Source organism: Rhineura floridana, chromosome 2 (genome assembly GCF_030035675.1).
Source record: "Rhineura floridana isolate rRhiFlo1 chromosome 2, rRhiFlo1.hap2, whole genome shotgun sequence".
In the NCBI taxonomy this organism is placed as follows: Eukaryota; Metazoa; Chordata; class Lepidosauria; order Squamata; family Rhineuridae; genus Rhineura; species Rhineura floridana.
The window spans coordinates 101,917,179-101,937,902 of NC_084481.1; the positions used below are offsets into that span (position 1 = coordinate 101,917,179).

Below are 20,724 nucleotides of genomic sequence, written 5' to 3' on the forward strand. Positions count from 1 at the left end.
TTTAGTGTGGGGAGGCATGTGGACATAAAGATCCAATTTCCCACACCTGGTCTACTTGTACAAAGAGAGAACTGTTAAGCAACTGATAACCATTGCAGGGTTTTTCTGGGGGAAAATGTTAGAGGCACAAATATGGAAGACAATGGCAAATAAGTTGAAATACAGCATGGGGCCATATAAAAATGTAAGTTTTTTCTGGTCAAAGGGGAATGAATAAATCTTGTTCTTTTTACAGTATCTCTCATTAAAATGTTTGAAGATGGGAAATGTATGAAGGGACAGAAGTTACAAAAGAGAAAGTAAGAATGGGTCCCAAAAGAAGGCAAATCTGTAGACTGCAGAGAAGTAATGACTGAAGGAACAACAAGGTAGACCACAGTTGGAGATACAAAGTTAATAGGTGTTGCACCTGGGAAATTATAATAATAGTAATAGTATCTCCTGTCATCTAAGGGAGTTGTGGCAATGCTGTTCCCGCCTTCAGCAAAAGAAGCTCTGGAGGATTTCTCCTGAAGGAAGGAAGTTTTCCCCAGGCCACCCATTGCTTTCAGGCTAAAGGGCCTGTGCGGAGCTTGGTTTATAGGCCAGCTCCCTACCTCTCCTCCTTTGTGCTTTCGTTGTACCCAAACTCCCTCCCTATATGTAATATGGGCTTTGCCAGTTACCACAGCAGGGCTGAGTAAGAATTTTTTTGTTGGATTCTGCTTTTAAGGATCCTTCTTGTTTTGCCTGCTACATACAGTGAGGGTTCAAATTCATTTGGCTTTTGGAGGAGGTGGGTGCTTGCCTTGTGGCATGGAGTTCAGGCAGATGAGGAAATTGGGGGAGACAGGAGTTATACTGAGGCATGATGGGGTTAAGGGGCACCCTTTAGGGAACTGCCAGTGCTTTATGTCTGGTGGAAACTGGGGGGGGTGCCCTCATGATCTGACCTGCGCATTAGGGTGAACGTCAGTACGGCAGGGCCCTGGTGTGCAGGTTGGCATATACCCTTGGCTCACTTAGCAAGGAGGGAGGAATTTCTTTCCCATGCTTTGCTGCAGAGATACAGCCTTTGACTGAACCGCATGCCCAGGGGCCTGGAGGGATACTTCGCTACCAGATAGAGGTTGTATTCTCACCTGACCCTTTAGCTGGAAGTTTGGCTAATTTGGTTTAATTTGGTTCATTTTGGTCTGCAGGTCTCAAAATCTTGTTATATTTTAATAAAGATAGCATTCTTCCAATCGCCTGTCCCCGAGTATTCTCTGGGGGTGTGGGGGCAAAAGCTAAAAGTAAATTGAAATAAGATCAAATGCAGTTATGTGCAATTGATACCCAAATCCTAGCTCAGAGTAGTTGCAGGTCAGGGTCAAACTAGACAATATGTGAAATACATAATTGCATTTCACTTCCCCTGTTTTTTAAAGAGCAGCTGTGGGGAGGGGAAAGGATTTAACCCCTTCTCCCCATGGAACAGTGCCAACGTAAGTCCCCCTCCAAGTTGCTAATTGCCCTAGGAGGGAGAATGTAATTAGAGCCAACAGGAGCTTCCCTTGAAATGCAAATAGCAGCTGTGGAAAGAGGCATTTTTTTTCCAGGATCATGGCAGGGAAGGAAAGAATTCAACTTCTCTGTTCCACCAACATGGCCTGAGGCTGCTCAGGCTTCCCTATGGCTGCTATTTACGTAACAAAACATGTGTGCATTAAGTGCATTCACACAATTAACATCGCAGCTACTTTGGTACCACCTGTGCCACGAATATACACAAAAAAGAACTAGTGTTAATCAAAGGCAGATTAATAAGAAACTATTGTCCATTTCTTGTATATTAAAATTAATGTAATATATTAACTTCATGGCGAAGCAAAAGATCTTGACATTTGAGCTGGAAAATCTAGTGAGGCCCCACCCTATCACCTGTAATAAAAAAAATGATATAATCAGCAACTTGGTGCCCTTTAATGGAGCCCTAAAGAAGCCACCTTGCCCTGCGGTTTCACTCTGGCTAATAACAGGGATAATCCTGTGTGAACTCAGTAAACACAAACCACCATGTTCTTGAGCTGTCTGATTTGCAAAACACAGTGGTGGCACTAAGCTCCCTGGAATGAGGTGGATCAGTGCCAGCAGAATACATCCGTCTGGAGCCTGAGGTACTGAAAGGATTTTGCCTGCAAAGGCTTCTCAAGGAATGGCAGCTTTAGGAAAGTGACAGTGTGTAAGCAGACAGAATGGCTTGAGGCACTGAGCAGCTCCTGTGCCAGGGTGCCCACACACTTCTGTAACTGGTGTGATAGAGACAGACGAATACACGGAAAGCTAGGGACTCTGCATGTCATTTTCCTTTCCCTGTCTCTTTGGAAGGTCTTAAAGTAGAAATGCATCTGCTTTGCTTTCTGTCCCTTACAAACAGGAAATGTTGTGTCAACAGAGAAGCTGCTCTTTTTAGCACTGAAGGTCCCAGCTCCCTGCCTTGCAGTCCTAATACTCCAGAGATTAACACACCAAGATGTCTGTGCAGGAGAAGGAGAAAAAACAGCTGTTCACAGTTTCATTAGGTTTCACCTATTTGCACACCCAAAGTTATGCTTCCCAGTAGCTTCCTTTCCGGTTGCCTTGTGGGGTTGGAGGGCAGAGGGAGGAGCAGGGGGAGACTCCTTCCTGAAGAACCTCCTCTTCTTATCCATGGAGATAAGCATCCAGCCAGTGCTCCCCTGACTCCTTCAGAGAGCTGCGGAGGGAAAGGGGGAACGCCTCATTAATCATAGACAGCAACTTTTCATAATGGTGGTTCTCTCTTCCACTCCCCATCAAGTGCTGCTGTCTGTCATGTCTCCTGCATCTGGGTCACAGCATTGCCCTGACTGAGGAGCAGAGCTTGGAAAAGTTACTTTTTTGAACTACAGCTCCCATCAGCCCAATCCAGTGGCCATGCTGGCTGGGGCTGATGGGAGTTGTAGTTCAAAACAGTAACTTTTCCAAGCTCTGCGAGGATATAGATTCATGCCACTGGAGGGGGAGGCAGTCCTTGGCAACCCTCCTCGCCTAAGGGTGTGGCTCTCCCATCATCTTCAGACTCCAAGGATAACTCCCCTGTAGCATCTCCTGCTTTGCATCCATGCAGGAACATGTGACCGCAGAGTCAGCTATGGGTCCTTTAAGGATTTCTGATAGGTCTCTCAGGGGGGCAGAGTCACTGGGAAGGAAGTCTCTGCTAGTCTTCTTAAGCCTTCATATGACTCTGATCCTTTGCCGAGACAACATCTCTCATGTTGTAGCCAGTGAGAGCTGTCCAGGGCCTTGTCCTCACTGGAATAAGCTCTGCTTATTGTTTCCACTTTGCCTGTGGGCTCCAAGCCCAGTAGAACAGGATATTCTCCACTGTTGATATTCTCATCAACTGACCCTACCTCACTGACCCTCCTCCAGTTATTTGACACTTACTGCAGTATGTCTGCAAAGGCTGTGAGCAGGGGCTTGCATTGGTACTCAATATCATGCTTGGCACAGAGGGATCTCACCAGAGGAGCCACCTTCCAATAATTGTGTCGAGGCATTGTTGGGAAAAGGCTGTGATGAGAGAGTGAGGAATGGTGTCAGGCAGCTGTCACAGAGCCCTAAGTAATCCAAAAGCATCCAAGTCCCATGTACAGTGTTTCCACCCAAATAGGGCACCTAAAATACCTTACAAACCATATTATAAAACCGTGTAATAATAAACCATGAACAACAACAAAGACAGCAGGGACTGTATGAAAAACCCAAACAGCCACCAGAATAGTGCCATAAAATGCACATTTTACACCTTTTAATTAGTTTAGTTAAGCCTTCCTCCCCAATGTGGTGCCCTCCAGATGTTTTGGATTATAACTTCCATCAACCCCAGACAGCATGGTTAGCAAAGGATGGTTTAGCTTCTTAAACTATGCAGAAAGCACTCCTGGCTACCACTTGTCTTTCCAGAAGCAAAGCAGGGTGCAGAATAGGGGGATGGTCCATCATTTCCATTAAGGCCTCTGCGAGATACAGTCATACAAGTGTATACTCACTGATGCTCAATCTGGAAGTTCAGGTGCCCTGTATACCAGTCATTGAACAGGGACTGATCCACATTACATGTTGCTGCAAGCTAAGTGAGAAAGAGGAATGTGCTGAATTTTACTTCTTTCATTTCCAACATGCCATATTTCCTTTGCTGCATTACAGACCACTGTTTATCTGTCATTGTTCTTTGTGGGTTTCCCTGCCCTATGACCACCATATGAAAGGACACTAAAAAGGCTTCTGAATCAAAGCTGAGCCACTGCATTTGTATCATGTGACTATGATTAAATTAAATTATATATATGAGTGGAGAACAGGGATGTAAGCAGACATCATTTTCTGTTCTGCCTTGCATTCATCACATGCAGGACTGTTCCCGTTTCCCTGCAGTTTGTCTTCCGCCAAAAACTACATTATTTATCTCACCATCTACTGTAGTGAAATGATATAACTTACATAATTTGTGTTATCATTATGTTTTGCCACCCCATCCATTTCAATGCAAAGGAAACACAATGCAAATTGGGGGGGAAACATAATTTTAGTTTGCAGACTGAAAAGCAAAAATAACAGCAAATATATCAGTAGTACTTGCTGGATTGGTTTTCATTCCAGACATGGGACAAATAAGCAAACATTGGCATTTTCTACGCCCATTTCTGTCTTCGTTGGAATTCTCTGACATCCCTAGTGGAGAACTATGTACATAGTGGAACTTTGGTGAAGTTCCCAATTCAGTTGCTTCAGCTGGACAGTGGGTTCTCTCTTCAGCATGTTGTAGAAGCATCAAGGAAACTTTGGACTCTTTCTTATTTCCTCTGTAGTTTCCCTTTTGCTATTGGTGGTTTCCTCGGAGTGCACCAAGGGGTCTCTTTAAGCACTATTAGGAGCCATGGATTGTAATTTATTATAACCACACACTTTCTTTTCTTCTGCAAGAAGGTAAATGACTCTTAGAGTGAATGAACTGCATTGGGTACTAGGAGTCGGTGAATCTGCCAGTCTTTTCAGTTCTCATTTTTCCACTCTTAAAGTTCAATTCTCCACATTTCCATATCAGTTTGTGAATCATTTTTAAAAGTCCTCATGAAAATTCAACAGCATTTTTATAAGAATTTCTTCTGATATACGTATGTCTGAATACAATTTTGCTTAATATACACATTTTTTGCAAAAGCAATTTCCCTAATATGATGCATTTTTTATGTTATTTTCACAAATGTGTTCATTTTATGGACACTTTGCCCCAGTATATGTATTTTGTACACATTACTTGGGTGAAGAACTGTATTTCAACATTTGGAGAAGTGTAAATTTCAGAGGATGGCTGTGTTTCAGTTCCCATATTGTTTTAGAAAGTTCAGCTTAGATAAGTTTACCTTTAAATGCAAACTTGAATTATATTTCTCCCCCACCCCTAGAATTCCAGGGGTTCCAGAATCCCAGAACTGGATTCTCAGAGTGCAAAGATTGATTCCATTAATCCGATCATTTTCTTTCAGAATATAAATTGTATGGGGAAACCACAACATAAAGATTTGGTATTTGCTTAGCTTTAAGGGGCAAGCAAGATGATAAACAATTAGCTGTAATATCACTGTAATATCACTGGATTCACTGGTTAACCATCTAAGAAACAGATTAGCAGAATAAGCTATCCTTCCCTCTTGCCCCCTCTTTCTCTGCTTGGGTCAGGTCAGAATGCTTATACAAAGTTAGTCTGGCATTAATGTCACTATGAACTTATGATCTCTACCTCTATATATTATGTGCCCAAGTAGACAATGACATGGAAGAACTTGCAATGCAGTCTGGCCCCATATTATAAAAATACTTGTCCAAATGCATTCATGAATGAGCTTGCTATATGAAAGAAAGATAAAGATAAACAATAGTAGTTAGCTTACCTGGGTAGACACCCAGTCTAAATTTTGATCATAATTGATGTTCATTGGAATGTGATTCATCTGTGAGACCCAGATAAACCAAGTGCTTTCTAGTAACCTATGTAGAAGGAAGGGGGGAAAAACCCATTGACAATTGCCATCCAGATAAAAGTGGTTATATTGACCTAGTGGTCCTTCACATAAACAATGAATCCTCTAATTACAGCTAGAAGCTCCAGATCTAAAAGAACCCCATTCGAAAGCTGCAACATGTGGAATTTGCACAATTGTGGCCACACAAACACCAGATCTGTCAATAGTACATTGAGCTGCTCAGATAGTACATTGAGCAAGAAGAACAGAGAGTTTGCCTCCTGGGGACTGAATAAGAGCTCCAGAGACTGCTGAAATAGTTGGTTCTTTTCTCTGTTTTATATGCTCATTTCAACTTAGCTCTTAACTACGTAGGTTTGATTTCCTTGTCTGTTCCTCAAATAATTACAATAAGTCAGGGATAGCCAACGTGATGCCCTCCAGATGTTTTGGATTACATCTGCCATTGTCCCTGACCATCGGCCATGCTGGCTGGGGTTGATGAGAGTTGGAGTCCATAATATCTAGAGGGAACCACCCTTGCACCATGCATAAATGCTGTTTTGGAGAGATGTAGGCTATCAGAGCATGAATGGATAGGCCAGATCTGAATCCAATTCCAAGTGCTCACTAGGTATGGGGGGAGAATATCCACTAAATCGGACCTGGCACCGGATTCCAGCTGAATTCGATAGTTTACCATCCTTTCGGATCAGCACCTATTTCTTGCTGCAGGCTGTAGCTGTAATCGGCATGGATTTTGCAGGCTGCAAATCAGCAAGAATTTATTCTTTTGAACTCCCCCCTATTTTACATTGAGTTATTTTCATAATCACAGCCGCTGCATTCGTGACTGCATTGCAGTTATGACTGTCATTTGTCCATTATATATTATGAATTATTTTTGGGTAGCTTCCATGAATGAGCACAGTGTTCCATGTGGTTTTTTGGGAGTGGGTAAAACAGTGCATAATGAGGATTATATTTATATATAGATATGTCTTGTCTTGAGAACCTGTATGGGCTACTTTTCATGTAAGAATTCTGTGCATGGTCAGGAGCATGGATGTCTCAAGGTATTATAATGTATGTTAAATGTCTGAATATGTGTTGTTTGTTCATCTATTCTTTACTAAAGAAGGGCTGATCCCAAAGGACCCTCTGGGAAGAGGGGAACAGTTTCCCATTCCTCTCATGCATAGGTCACCGTTAGCAACCTATACAAAAAGCAAGCCAGAAAACCCTGAAAACACTTGTTACACTGCAGAAGCATCTTTGCATACATCAGCCTTGTGAAAACTCCAATCATTGTGCTCTCCATTTTGATAATAAAGAGTCCTGCATTGGCCAATAGGAGCACGCTCCAAGCAAACAAGCAAAGCAAAATGGATCCACTTGAGGTAGTGCTGGACAGCTGGTGCCATCCTGACTACAGTTGGACAGACTGAATTCATACTGTTCAATCTAGTCAGTTACGTCTAAAGGGCTCCGGTAATTGCAACAAGTGCTTTCGGGATTCCAAGGCAAAAGCCTTGGAGGTTACCCGTTTGGAGCCAAATGGTGTCAGGCTTATGAGCGGGTTACCCTTTACCCTTAGGACAATCTAGATCTGACTTGGCTTCATTGGGAACATTTCTGTAAAATACTAAGGTTCCTAAAATTTGGGGAAGTGAGGGGATGTGAGAGCAGAGAAAAATGGGGCTAAAGAACGAGCCCAGGAGGCTTTGCAGCACGGGTATATGCAAGTACGATGAAATGCAGTTTTAATTTGGTTAACTGAAGCTGCTTTTCCTTGTTAGCAACACCCAGGTCTTGGCAAGCGGTTGACTGACAACAAGTGACGGAGGTCACAAGTGCATGAAACACTGGCTTCTTAATGGAAATGCATCATTTACGGGGTGTTGCGTTATGTTTCCCGTGCAAGAGGATGGAGAAGATTCAGAATGCTCTGAGATGTCTTGTTTGAAAAACATGACCGTCACGTTGCAGGATGATTTGACAATTAGCATTGAAGACATATATACAGCCAATATTTTTTGCATTATATACATTCACATAAGCTATCTAAAAAGCAGAGCTTGGAAAAGTTACTTTTTGGACTACAATTCCCATCAGCCCATTCCAGTGGCCATGCTGGCTGGGGATGATGGGAGTTGTAGTTCAAAAAAGTAACTTTTCCAAGCTCTGCTAAAAAGTATGCAATGTTTTTCCTGCCGCCAGAAAAACCATGTGGAACACTGGGATCACATTCACATAAACTACCTATTATGCAATGCTTTCCTGCCACCAAGAAACCACATAGAACACTGTGATCATTCACGTAAGCTACCTAAAACTTACACATTTTTCCTGCTGCCAAAGAAACAAGGGGAATACTGTGATCATTCATGTAAAAATTACACAATGTTTTTCCCACCGCTAAAAAACCAGGTCAAATACTGTCATCATTTACATAAGTATCTACATTGATAACTATGACATTGTGGCCACCAAAAAAAACAAAAAAGCCGCAGATCAAATCACCCAAAAATGTGCACAGCAGATCGAATCGGCAAGTGCGAGAGCAAGCGGGAACAAAAAAATGGCAGATGTGGGTTAAATGATGGACTATCAGAATGCAAGCTTTTCAGAACCATGCAGCAAACCCCAGCCCTAGTGCTGACACTCGCTTATAAAGCAGCAGCCCTTAACAACTTGGGTGCACAGGTCCCTACAGTAGAGGAATTCTTACTTCCATGTTAACCTGCTGTTATGCTGAGGTCTTCTACTGATGCCCTCTTCTGGGTGCCCCCATTGTCAGAAGCAAGGAGTGCTTTTGGCTGTGATGACCCCCACCTGGCATCAATGCTGGCCTTAGCATTTAACTGGGGCCTACATCTAAGTATTCGAGAAGGGCCCACCAGGACAGAGCCTCCCCTCTCTGGCCTTCAACAGATTGGGTCTGGGCCTGCTCCTGATGCCACCAGTGATCATGCCCTTCCCGCAGCTAGCAATAAATGGAGACAAGTAATTACTTCATTCGTGCCAGGCAGCCATCAATGAATCAGAATGTGATGCTCTGGGAAATGTCAAATGGCAGTGCAGTTCCAATGTTACAAAAGAAGCTGCTTTATACTGAGATAGACCTTCCGTCCATCTAGCTCAGCAACGTGTCCACTGATGCAACAGCTCTCCAGGATTTCAGACAGGAGACTCTCCCAGCCCTACCTGGAGATGCCAGGGATTGACGCTGGGATCTTTTGTATGCTCTACCACAGATTCATGGCCGTTCTCCAAATGGGAAGACTGCCACTGCCTTGGCCAGATATGCCAGTAAGCTGGAAAGCCAGAATCATTAGTAAGGGCACCAGCAGAGCTGGAGAGATGTAATTGGTGGTGGTGGTGGTAGCATGGGAGTGCCATCATTGGCAACAGTGGAGGTATTGGGGAGAGAAAGATGTGATCCTTGGCAACAGCTCAATCAGTGGCAGGGGCATTGTGCCTGGCACTTGCTACACATTTTGCACACATTCTGCTATTGAATACAGACTACACGTATTTGCCACGGCATTTTTTGTAATTAATGATTGATGTGGCAGTGGCTGTTTATTTATTTATTATTTAATTATCAATTCGAGGAAGGGCGGTATATCCTTTGTTGTCAGGAGATAGGCCTTGTGAGACAGGAGCTTAGAGAAAAGGCTTCTATTATCGTAATTCTAAAATCTATAAGACTGAGAGGCAGAATGGCTACATCCAGAGACTGGCAGTTACTCTGATGCAGAAACATGAAAAGGGCCACATCAGATATACAAATGATTGCTCGTTAAGGCAGCAACCAGTGGAAACTGGTTACCTTCTATGGCCGATTTTGGCTAAAGGTTTCTAAACACAAAGGGGCCATAATTTGAGGTTTTTTTTAGGGGGTCTTGGAAATAACTAGATCAGGTATGGTGAACCTGTGGTTCTCCTGTTGTTGTTGGATTCCACCTCCCATCAGCCACAACTTGTAGAGATATGGAGTCCAGCAACATCCAGAGGCCCACAAGTTCCCCCACCCCACAACAGATCAAAAGCAGTTTAGAGTTAACCACCAGAAAAGGCACTGTCTCTCCTGTGATGCATGAGATACCTTCTTCTTGGGTGGCCTTTATATCATTAACTTGTTCAGGCTAGTATGATTCTTTAGCTATGAAAAAGTCAAGTTATACATGCAGGTGATCATGTGTACAAGTCTATGAGATCTGTGTAGCAGCAAAAGCAGCAGCTCTGAAGAGACTTTTCCACAACAATTATTACCTGGCCAGCCAGTAATATCCCATGAAATTCTTAAATCCCATTAAAGGAACATACAGGAGACAGATACGGAGATCGGAGATCAGCATAAAAGCAAACTCCTGCCAAAGAAAACAGTGTTAAGCAAAACTGTCACAAGTTTCTTTGCTTCAGATCTACTAACTGTATGCAGCAATTATAGAGAGTGCAAAGGTCATGACGAGATATGACTCAAAAGCAATGTTTGCATGGAAACACAGAGGGATTGTGCCACGATAGAAAGAAAGGGCATGAAGGGGACCAAAGGCAACGAATATGGGACAAGACTGAATCTGATGGTCCAAGTAGGTTTTCTGCAGAAAAGGAATTCCTGGAAGAATGCCTTTAGGGAATTTCATCCATCACAAGTGCTGATGTCACCCCAACTTTTTGTTAGGAGGGTCTTCAGTTTAGAAATGCTAGTAAAGCTCATTGATCTTGGGCTCAGATATAAAATAGGGGGGTTCATCAAAAAGATCTTTAGAAGTACTTCTCAAGCTCGGTTAAAACTCAGAGCCAGAGCAGAATCCCCAGCTTCTCACCCACCCTCCTCACCAGCCTCCAAATCTAACCCCTGCCCCCACACCTCCCTCAAAAATTAACCATCCAGTGGCAGCAGGAGCGGAAACGGCATGCATGGGGTGGAGTGGGAGAAATCTGCCCTTTCCCTGTTTCTCTGATGCCCTGGTGCACTGCATAGTCAACAGGTCCAAAGGTGGCTGATGGAAAATGCAGTTCTTCCAAGGTTTACAGAGAACTACAACTTCCCATTTGTCGTAGTTCACTGCACAGAGACATGCAAGTCCACCATAGGGGGAAAGGGAAAGGGAAAGGTTAGATCTCTCTTTCTCTCCCCACCCGTCACCCCGCAAGCTGTCACTGCTCCCACTCCCTCAGACTAGTAAGCCATGAATGGAAAAAGGAATGCTAGCAGGGGAGTGCCTCAAACTGGGAAGGGATGAGTGAGTGGGCTTATTTTCTGAGCTACAGACTGGCTTGAAAAACAAGCCAAGTTATTTTCAAAGTTCTGGAAATGAATCAGCTTGTTTCTGAGGTTGAACCAATCTGACGTGAATGGGGGCAATTCTGCTAATTGCTAACATCAGTGTACCTGCCAAGGTACATTGTTTTATTTATGTATGGTTTATTGCCTTTTCAAGGCACAGAAGGGCCCCAGAGTTACCTGTGTTTCTCTCTGGAAGAAACACTACTGGGTTTAATAGGTGATCTGTCAATAAACTGCAACTGTGGTACCGACACTGATCATCAACGCTGCTACACCCATTCATGTTCTCTCCAACTACTTTGGCAAAAGATATCCCCGAGAAACAGAAGTGAATTGAATGGAAAAAGAGATGACCAGAATTTTGGGCTTTACTTATGGCCAAACTAGACAGACATGGGCCTGTTTTTTTAAAATGTAAATAGTATCAGGAGGAAAGTCAAATCTTGGTTAAGTTTTCCCCCCCTTAATGGTCAGTTTCCTAGGTTGAACCTTTGACTTTGCTGTGCACAACAAGCCCTCGTCTGGAAGTTCCTGAGCAAAACCTCCCTTTGTACTTTTAAATTTCCTGTGAGCTTGTCACCCTCCTGTGCAGAAGGGTCTCTAAAACTAAAACAGCCACTTTACAACTGAAATTTTACAACTGAAAACTCAACACAAAATGGCTGAAAGTCTTTCAAGGTGCCAGTGGGCAATTTCCCCAAAGCAGAAGCACATTACAGAAATAAACCAGAATGCACAGATGACTACTTTCAAAGCAACTACAAATGGAAATGGACTGCCTTCAAGCCGATTCCAACTTATGGCTACCCTATGAATAGGGCTTTCATGGTAAGCAGTTTTCAGAGGGGTTTACCATTGCCTCCCTCTGAGGCTAGTCCTCCCCAGCTGGCTAGGGCCTGCTTCAGCTTGCCACAGCTGCAGAAGCCAGCCCCTTCCTTGTCCACATTGCCAGCTGGGGGGCAACTGGGCTCCTTGGGACTATGCAGCTTGCCCATGGCTGCACAGGTGATAGGGTACGTAACCCCTGAGCCACTCACTGTGGGGGTGATCTTTAGCTGGCCCTTGACACCCAGGAGACATGAGCAGGGATTTGAACTTGCAGACTCTGGGCTCCCAGCCAGGCTCTCCTCCCCACTGTGCTATACCAGCTGTTCAAAGCAACTACAAGTACTGATTAAATACAACCATCCTATTGCCATTGAGATGACAGCAGTGAAAAACTTCTCCTTGGTGACCTTTGGGAAGATTCAACTGTTATTTATTTATTCATTTATGAAACTGATACCCCACCCTTCATCCCAGAAAGAGCGTAGGGCAGCAAACAACAAGCAATAAAACACTAAAACCATTTTAAAACTTCTTAAAAATAAAAAATCTTTTAAAAAATCTTAAAACATCTTTAAAACATTTTAAAAAACTGTTGTAGGACAGGCTTCCCCCAATGTGGTACCCTCCTGATGTTTTGGACTACAGTTCCCATCAGCCAGTGCCCATGTTGGCTGGGGCTGATGGCAGTTGAAGTCCAAAGCATCTGAAGGGTGCCAGGTTGGGAGAAGAATGTGGTAGCTACTTCTACACAAGTTTGGAATTCTGGGAGCATTTGCTGCATTTTGGGCCCTATTAAGAGCTTGCCTCCTCCCATGCCACAATCTCTAAGAAGGTGGAGATACCCTGTGGGACAAACCTGGGCACTGCTGGTATCTTGAGCACAACTGTGGAACTCCATCTTCAAGAGACTTGCCAAACATGCCTTGTTAGCATATTTTGCAAGTATAGATTTTGAGGCATCTGTGGCTAAGGTGGTAAGTGATAGGGCAAGTTAGAAATCAGAGTTGGGCTAAAAGCCTCCCACTACTTTCCCACAGATGTTGGAAGAAAAGATAAAGGGATGGCTGTCCCCACTATTGGACAGAAGTGGCCAATGAACCATTGATTGGGGTTCTGCTGCCAGATTAGAAGGTGACAAACCATTATTTTTTGTTCAGCAACAACAAAAAAAGGAAACTCTCCATCAAATCCTATGCAGGTAAACCCCTGACTACTGAAAATGTTCTGAACTGGCATCCAGGTTTCAGTCACACTGTTTGACTCCAGAAATTCCAAGAAAATCTGGACCAAACGAAATGTTAAATAGATTTTAAAATTAACCTTATCCCTTTTCTCCAGCCAGACACCTTTGCTTAGTGTCTGTCAACACTAGGGATGGTGCCCCAGTAATACAGCACAAGTTTTTCTGTGTTTGAGGAATCTCCATTTTGTGTTACTAAGAGTAGGGTGAGAAATGATACACTTTTCTAATGCCTCTCCAGTAGCTACTTGGGAGAAAGAGTGATCCAGTATATCTGGTTCCACTTTGACATATTCCAGTCCCGTTAACATGCTTATCCCAAGGAGGAACCATTGCAAACCTGCAGATTACTTACCATCCATTTTTTTCTTGAAATTGTGTAATGGAATGTAACCAGCTGGACGTAAATAATGAATACCAACAGGGTTAAGACTATGGTGACAAATAAGAAAGGGAGAACATTATAAAGAGGAGGACTTTCCTTCATTTATAAATCACCCAAACTCAATAAAGTTAGAGTATGTCTGAGAGAACCACATCCCACCCTGGGTCACATTGACAAATGAATTACTACTACTACTACTACCACTACTACTACAAATAATGATAATAATGTCCCACCCTTCTTCCAAAATGAGCCCAGAGCAGCTACAAATGATCAAACACATATAACAACATAAAACAATAGTTAAAACCAATAGACAACAAAAGAGCAATAAGACAATCTAGCAGGCAGCCAATGTAATGTTGTTGTTACTTATATCTACCAGTCACTCGCTATAGAATTCTACCTTTCCATCAAACTAGTCATCCCAAGCTCTTTCAAAATAATAGTCATATTAATAATGCCAACCAATAACCTCATATAAGCTATTGTACTAATGCACCAAAAGGCATGGGTTTACTAAAGGCTGTACTTTCCAGATTTATGCTCCTGCGCAAAATAGCAGAAACACTTACAGATGAAGTATTTGTGCTGGTGCTGGTAAGGCATATATTTCTTTTTCTTCTTCCCAAGCTGTAAATGGAGAGCAGAAGCAGAGTGGTAAAGCTGAAAACTATATAACACCTGCCCACCCACACATCTCAACTTCCATTCTTTACAATAAGAGTGTTCGTGGTACCCCTGATGAGTATGATTTTGTGGGCGACGCTATATGAAGTAGGGTCTTCTTGGTGGTGGCACCCCATTTATGGAGCTCCCTCGCAATACAGATCCAATTGTCCCCCGTGTTATATTCATTCAGACATCTGCTTAAGACTCATTTATTTTTGCATGCCTTCAGAGCATAGTGTGAGTGCCCCTGTTTGTCTACCTATATCACTGATTGTCATATGTTATTATTATTGTATTTATGGCAAGCTGTGATTTTAATTTTCTTTATTTTATAAATGTTAGTTACTCTGGGCTTTGTATGAGAGTGGAATACAAGAAAAAACCCCAATAAAACCACAATAATAATATTATTTGATATTTACAAATTCCTGTACAAAATCACCTGATCTACACCTCTCAGTCTAATGTGTGGATCAGAACGTAGCTATTAATGTTCAATGTGTTTCATTTAATTTTTTTTCGTTTAACTTGTTGCTGATTTTATTGTAATTTTATTGTAATATTGTATTTTAATCTTGTTTTGTTCACCGCCCAGAGAGCTATTCGCTATGGGCGGTTTAAAAATGAAATAAATAAATAAAATAAAAAATAAAAAAATAAATATTTCAAACTTCTGCAAATGTTGTGACACAGTTTTATTTATTATTTATTTATGTTATTATTTATTATTTAATTTATATACTGCTTATATGCTGAAATGGCTTCTCAGCAGTTTAAATGTATTGGATGTATGATTATGCATTTAATTACTGTTTTTAGGGGGAAATATAGATTCAAATATGTATTTTGAGTGAAAATACACATGCAACTCGATTAATGCGGAAATGGAACCGAATTATGTGTAAACACATGCAAAAGTAACATGGGCTGGCAATAGATTTGCCCATCCCCTCTTTGCAATTCAGGACAAAAATATCTCAAAAAGTTCTTGACATATCATGGTTGATGATTGGGAAAGACTGCCGTTAAGGAAGATGTAGCTAATAGTAGAAAGCCAAAGGAGAATCAGTCAAAATTTAACAATAGTAGGTTTGTTGTCTTTTTTGATAATTTACACAGTCTTTTTGTCATGGTATTATGCAGAGCAGGGGAATAACCTGTGTCATGAGATGAGGGAGAAATTTGATTCAGTTCACATTTAAAGCCAAGTTTACAAAATTTACACTTTCCACACTAATATGAAAACCAAAACACAGCCATCCTTCAAAATTCACACTTATCCAAATTTTGTGACGCAGTTCTCCCAGCAAGCAATGTTTACATAGATGAATAAATTAGGGTGAAGTGGGCATAAAAATGAATATATTAATGAAAATAACATACAAAAATGCTTTATATTAGGATACATTGCTAGCAAAAATTTGTATATTAATTAAAACTGCATACAAAAATGTGTACATTAGGAGAAAGTCACACTAAAATGCTGAAGAATTTTCATGAGGAGTTTTTAAAAAATTGCTGCAGAAATGTGAACCAAATTTAAGACTGGAAAAATGAGAAAGCGAGAGAACAGAAATTGACAGATCCTTCCATCCCTGGTTGTGAGTTAGTAACAGGCTACAGAGTCAATACCAAACACCAGAAATATTATTTATTGTAGAGGAGGCAAAGGGTCAGCTTTTTTTTTAGTCAGAGCTCTTCTCTATTGCCAGCTCAAATTTTCAGAGTAAAAGAAGGTAGCATCTCTGGTATACCTGGCATGCAAACACCTGGATGCTTGACTTGGAGATGAGAGTCTAGCTCAGTGGTGGTGAACCTCCAACCTGTAGGCCTAATTAGGACAAGCAGGCCTCAGAGGTTGGCCTGCTAGGTCATTTGGGGCAAACTACATCCACTTTTTCCATGCCTGATATCCTATGCCTTATGCCTTTGCATAAGCTTGGATTTTAAAAGTCTCAAATTCAAGCTGTTCAGTTTAAGCTTTCAATTACATCCTGAACTTTCTACCTTCTGAAGTCACATGACATCAGATGATTGACAGCCCCACCTGTCAAAGTGGCCAGATCTATCTCTCCACTCCTGGTCTAGTGAGTCACGAGCAGAAAAGATGCCATCTAGGAAATAAGGAAAATAAGGAACAAATCTAATGATATAAGAAGTCCATCAACAGCATGAGCTGCAATATGGGGTGTATGTGTGTGCAAAAGCTGTGCCATAGAGATAGCATGCTGCTTTTCTTCCATCTTTCCTAGGTTGCTCATAGCGGGTATAGATTCTGTTCACCTAATGTGTTCTATGACTTGAGCTACTCCTAGATGTCCTGCCTGCTCACCTTCACAGAGAGTGTCTTCCCCAGGCTGAACAGAGCGGGTGCATGTTGAGATCAGGGTCCTTGCGGAAGCAGTTGGGTTTGGCATGATGCTGATTGTGCAGGTGGTTCCACTGGCTTGCTGGTCCACCCTTCATGTATAATGAAAACACACACATAAGCACACCACTTGTTCATGGGTAGAGCTACATCCTATAGACATTTCCATTGCATAGAGAATGCAGAATCTAGGAAATAAATAAATCTAGGCATATAGGTTTGCAAAACTACAGCTGAGTTTAAAAAAAGTGATGGGGCCAACAACACAGCTCTAGCACTATGAACCCCATTACCACCCTGCTGGCTCCTTTCCATACCATTGTAGGTGGGTTTATCTCCTGCAGTGTTGACTTACTGTTGTTGTTTGTTGTTGCTATGTGCCTTCAAGTCGATTACGACTTATGGCGACCCTATGAATCAGTGACCTCCAAGAGCATCTGTCATGAACCACCCTGTTCAGATCTTGTAGGTTCAGGTCTGTGGCCTCCTTTATGGAATCAATCCATCTCTTGTTTGGTCTTCCTCTTTTTCTACTCCCTTCTGTTTTTTCCAGCATTATTGTCTTTTCTAGTGAATCATGTCTTCTCATGATGTGTCCAAAGTATGATAACCTCAGTTTCATCATTTTAGCTTCTAGTGATAGTTCTGGTTTAATTTGGTCTAACAGCCAATTATTTGTCTTTTTTGCAGTCCATGGTACACGCAAAGCTCTCCTCCAACACCACATTTCAAAGGAGTTGATTTTTCTCTTATCCACTTTTTTCACTGTCCAACTTTCACATCCATACATAGAGATCGGGAATATCATGGTCTGAATGATCCTGACTTTAGTGTTCAGTGATACATCTTTGCATTTGAGGACCTTTTCTAGTTCTCTCATAGCTGCTCTCCCCAGCCTTCTTCCTAGCCTTAAAAGTAAAATAAAATAAAGGGGCACAGCCCCACAAAGTTTAGAAATGCAGCTACACTGTTTAAAAACCAAATAATGGGAAGGACTTTAGAAAGTGCATGTCCATAAGCAGTGCATTTTGGGGTCAAAAATGAGGTGCTGGGACTCATACCTGATAAAAAGTACGATGGGTGCCAGCACAAAATGACTTGCACGGGCAGCAAAAATCGAGATGCCAGTACTCTGTACCAGTGAATACTGTCATACACAAAACAGCCTGTGCATAAGGCAAAACATAATTGTTGAAGAGGTCCGAAAGGGAGCTTATCCAAATGTTTCTAAGACAATGCATAATTGTACTACTGGCTCTTTGTGAGCTGCTATCACTGCTTAGGTAGCAGTGGTGGTTGGTGGCCATTGGAGTGGTAGGGTGGAAGCCAGGAGGGCCAACAGTAGGTGGTGTCAGAGCCAATGAGATGTGTAGCCAGAGCCAATGACTGGCAAAGCCAACAAAGCCCATTCTCTTGCTGCTGACAACTGTATCACCCCCTGGGCTGGTTATAAGTAAGAAGGCAGGCAGATGGGGGATGGCTGAGGGCAGATTGAGGTTGGTGGGACAGTGCCCTATATGTCTTAGTGTACCAGCCTCAGTTGCACTCAAATTATTTTCTAATAATGACCCTTAGTAAACTGAGATTTTCTAAACATCCCCCTTATCGACAAAGTGAGGCCAAAGCGTTCTTATAGTCCTTCATCTGTTAGGCCTACTAGGTGGGGTGGCTAAGAGAGTGAGCTGTTCAAATTTTACCACAACCATGAAGTTACCAAGGCAGCCTTAAGCAGTCATTCTTCTCTTCATTCAGTAGCCCTCATCTGTAGTGAGCAGAGCTTGGAAGATTACTTTTAAAAAGTAATAAATTACAGTTACAGTTACATGGCCCAAAAAAGTAGCAATTACCGTTACAATTACAATTGCTCTGAAAGTAACTGATTACTTTGCTTTTCCTCCAAAGTAATCACTACAATTACATTTCAGTTACTTAAAAAAAACACCTACAAGGTGCTGGCCTTTGCTGCTGCACATCTAAGTAGCCTAAAACAACATTAAAAATAAATAAACATATACAGAGGTAGTAGAATAATTATTTTTATTCATAAGATAGCAATGGTGGTCTCTCCGCTGGTAAGGGTGGTGGGGAGGGAGGCTGAGGCCACTACTCAGATCTTTGCACGTTAAACCAAGTGCAATCCCCCCCACTCAGCCAGCTGGCATAATCTCTCTCACTTAACCACCTCCCAGACCCTGCCCTGCCACCAACTAAGGGACACTCACTCAAGCAAACATTTTCCCCTGAGATGCAAAAAAATTAAAATACTGCAAATGCAGCATAGTAGCCAGAGAGGGTGGTGGAGGCCACTTTGTGTGCTAAGTGCAAACACAGTACACACACACACACACACACACACAAGCTTTGTTATCTTTCACCTCCACAGTTCTTTATCTCCATTGCGCTGCTGCCTCCTTCTCCTCCTTTATCCATGTTTTTGACCTCCGGCTCCTTTTTCCCTCCACTCCATTCTTCACCACCACTATCCATTTTTTAAACAATTGTTTTCTCCACTCCACCCCATTTCACTCTCCGCCTCCTCCCTCGTCACCTCCTACCCATCCACAGAGCATGAGGGAAGAGCGATGCTGCACAGAAGCCCAGTTTGAGGCACATGATTCTCATCCACAAATCCCTCCCCAAAGTAATGCCCAAAAGTAATGCCCAAAAGTAATGCTGGAAACGTTACAATTACTCCACAAAAGTAGTAATTACTCCTAGTTCTATTACAATCAAAATGTAAAGGAATTACCCACTCGTTACTCAAAAAAGCAGAAGAGTCTTGGCCTTTTCAGTAGTGGCACCATAACTGTGGAACTCCCTCCTTGTGGAGATGTGCTGGACTCCCTCTCTTTTCATCTTTAGATGGCTAGTAAGGAACTTATGCAATTCCAGCTGGCTTTTAATCTTTGATCTGCAGCTTTTCAATTTTAATCCTGACATTTGGTGTAGGTTTAAGTCCTGCTGCCTTGTTGTTTGGAATTCTTTCTCTTTTACTGTGTCAATTGGATGTATTGCATAAAATGGTTTTGCCTTGTTGTCTTTGATCTTTTTACCATTATACTTTGCATTCATTGTTGTTGTAATGAAAAAGCTGGATATAAATAATAAAACGAAATGACAAAAACACCACCACCACACTGACCAGTGTTTTGTTCTCCTCTCTGGCTTTCCATTGTCTCACTTTGGTTCTTCCAAGTCTATCCAACACTCTGTGCCAAAACTGTTCACCCCTCTCTTTGTGCTGATCATGTGGGCCTCTCCTAAAATCCCTGCACTACCTTCCTGTTTGCTCCCAGATCCAGCACTTTTTCCTTGCCTTCGAAGCTCTCCATGGAATTGTTCCTCACCTTATATCCCAATACATTCCTGCCGGTGACATTTGCTCCTCCAACTCCACTACCTTCCACTGTCGGAAGGGACCCTGCTGCCTTGAAAAACTCTACCCTTTCTCCCTTACTGCCCTGAATGCTTGGAAGTGCCTCCTGAACACCTACGTGATGCTCTCTCTCTTACTTCCCTCAAATACTTCCTCAAACTTCATCATTTCTAAGAAGCCCTTGGTACTGTGAAGGGCTGAGGTCCAAACTGTGATTCAATGTGGACAGAGATATCCATTCTTTAGCAACCAGCAGGTTAGACTACTTGCTTTCAGTGTTCTCCATTCCAGACCCAACCCCCAATCAAGACTACCCTACCCATAGGACTACCCTTACCCCCAAAAAAGTTTCTGTGACTTTTGAACATGCTCAGCCATCATTGGATTGTTGGCGGGGGGGGTCCCCCACACTTGGTTTTTCCTCGCTAACTTTTTTTGTACTTCTGAAAGCCTTGGGGGGCCCTGAGCTCACCTATATCTCCCTATTGTGCATAGATGGTAACATTTTGGCTACATAAATATCAGCACCTGGAAAATGAGTTTTCTAT

At 42.4% G+C, this 20,724-nt stretch overlaps 1 pseudogene; it reads right to left on the reverse strand.

The window, feature by feature from the left end:
- Window positions 1-1,454: 1,454 nt before the first annotated feature.
- Window positions 1,455-20,724, reverse strand: part of LOC133378260 (acyl-CoA (8-3)-desaturase-like) — a 32,290-nt pseudogene continuing 13,020 nt past the window's right edge.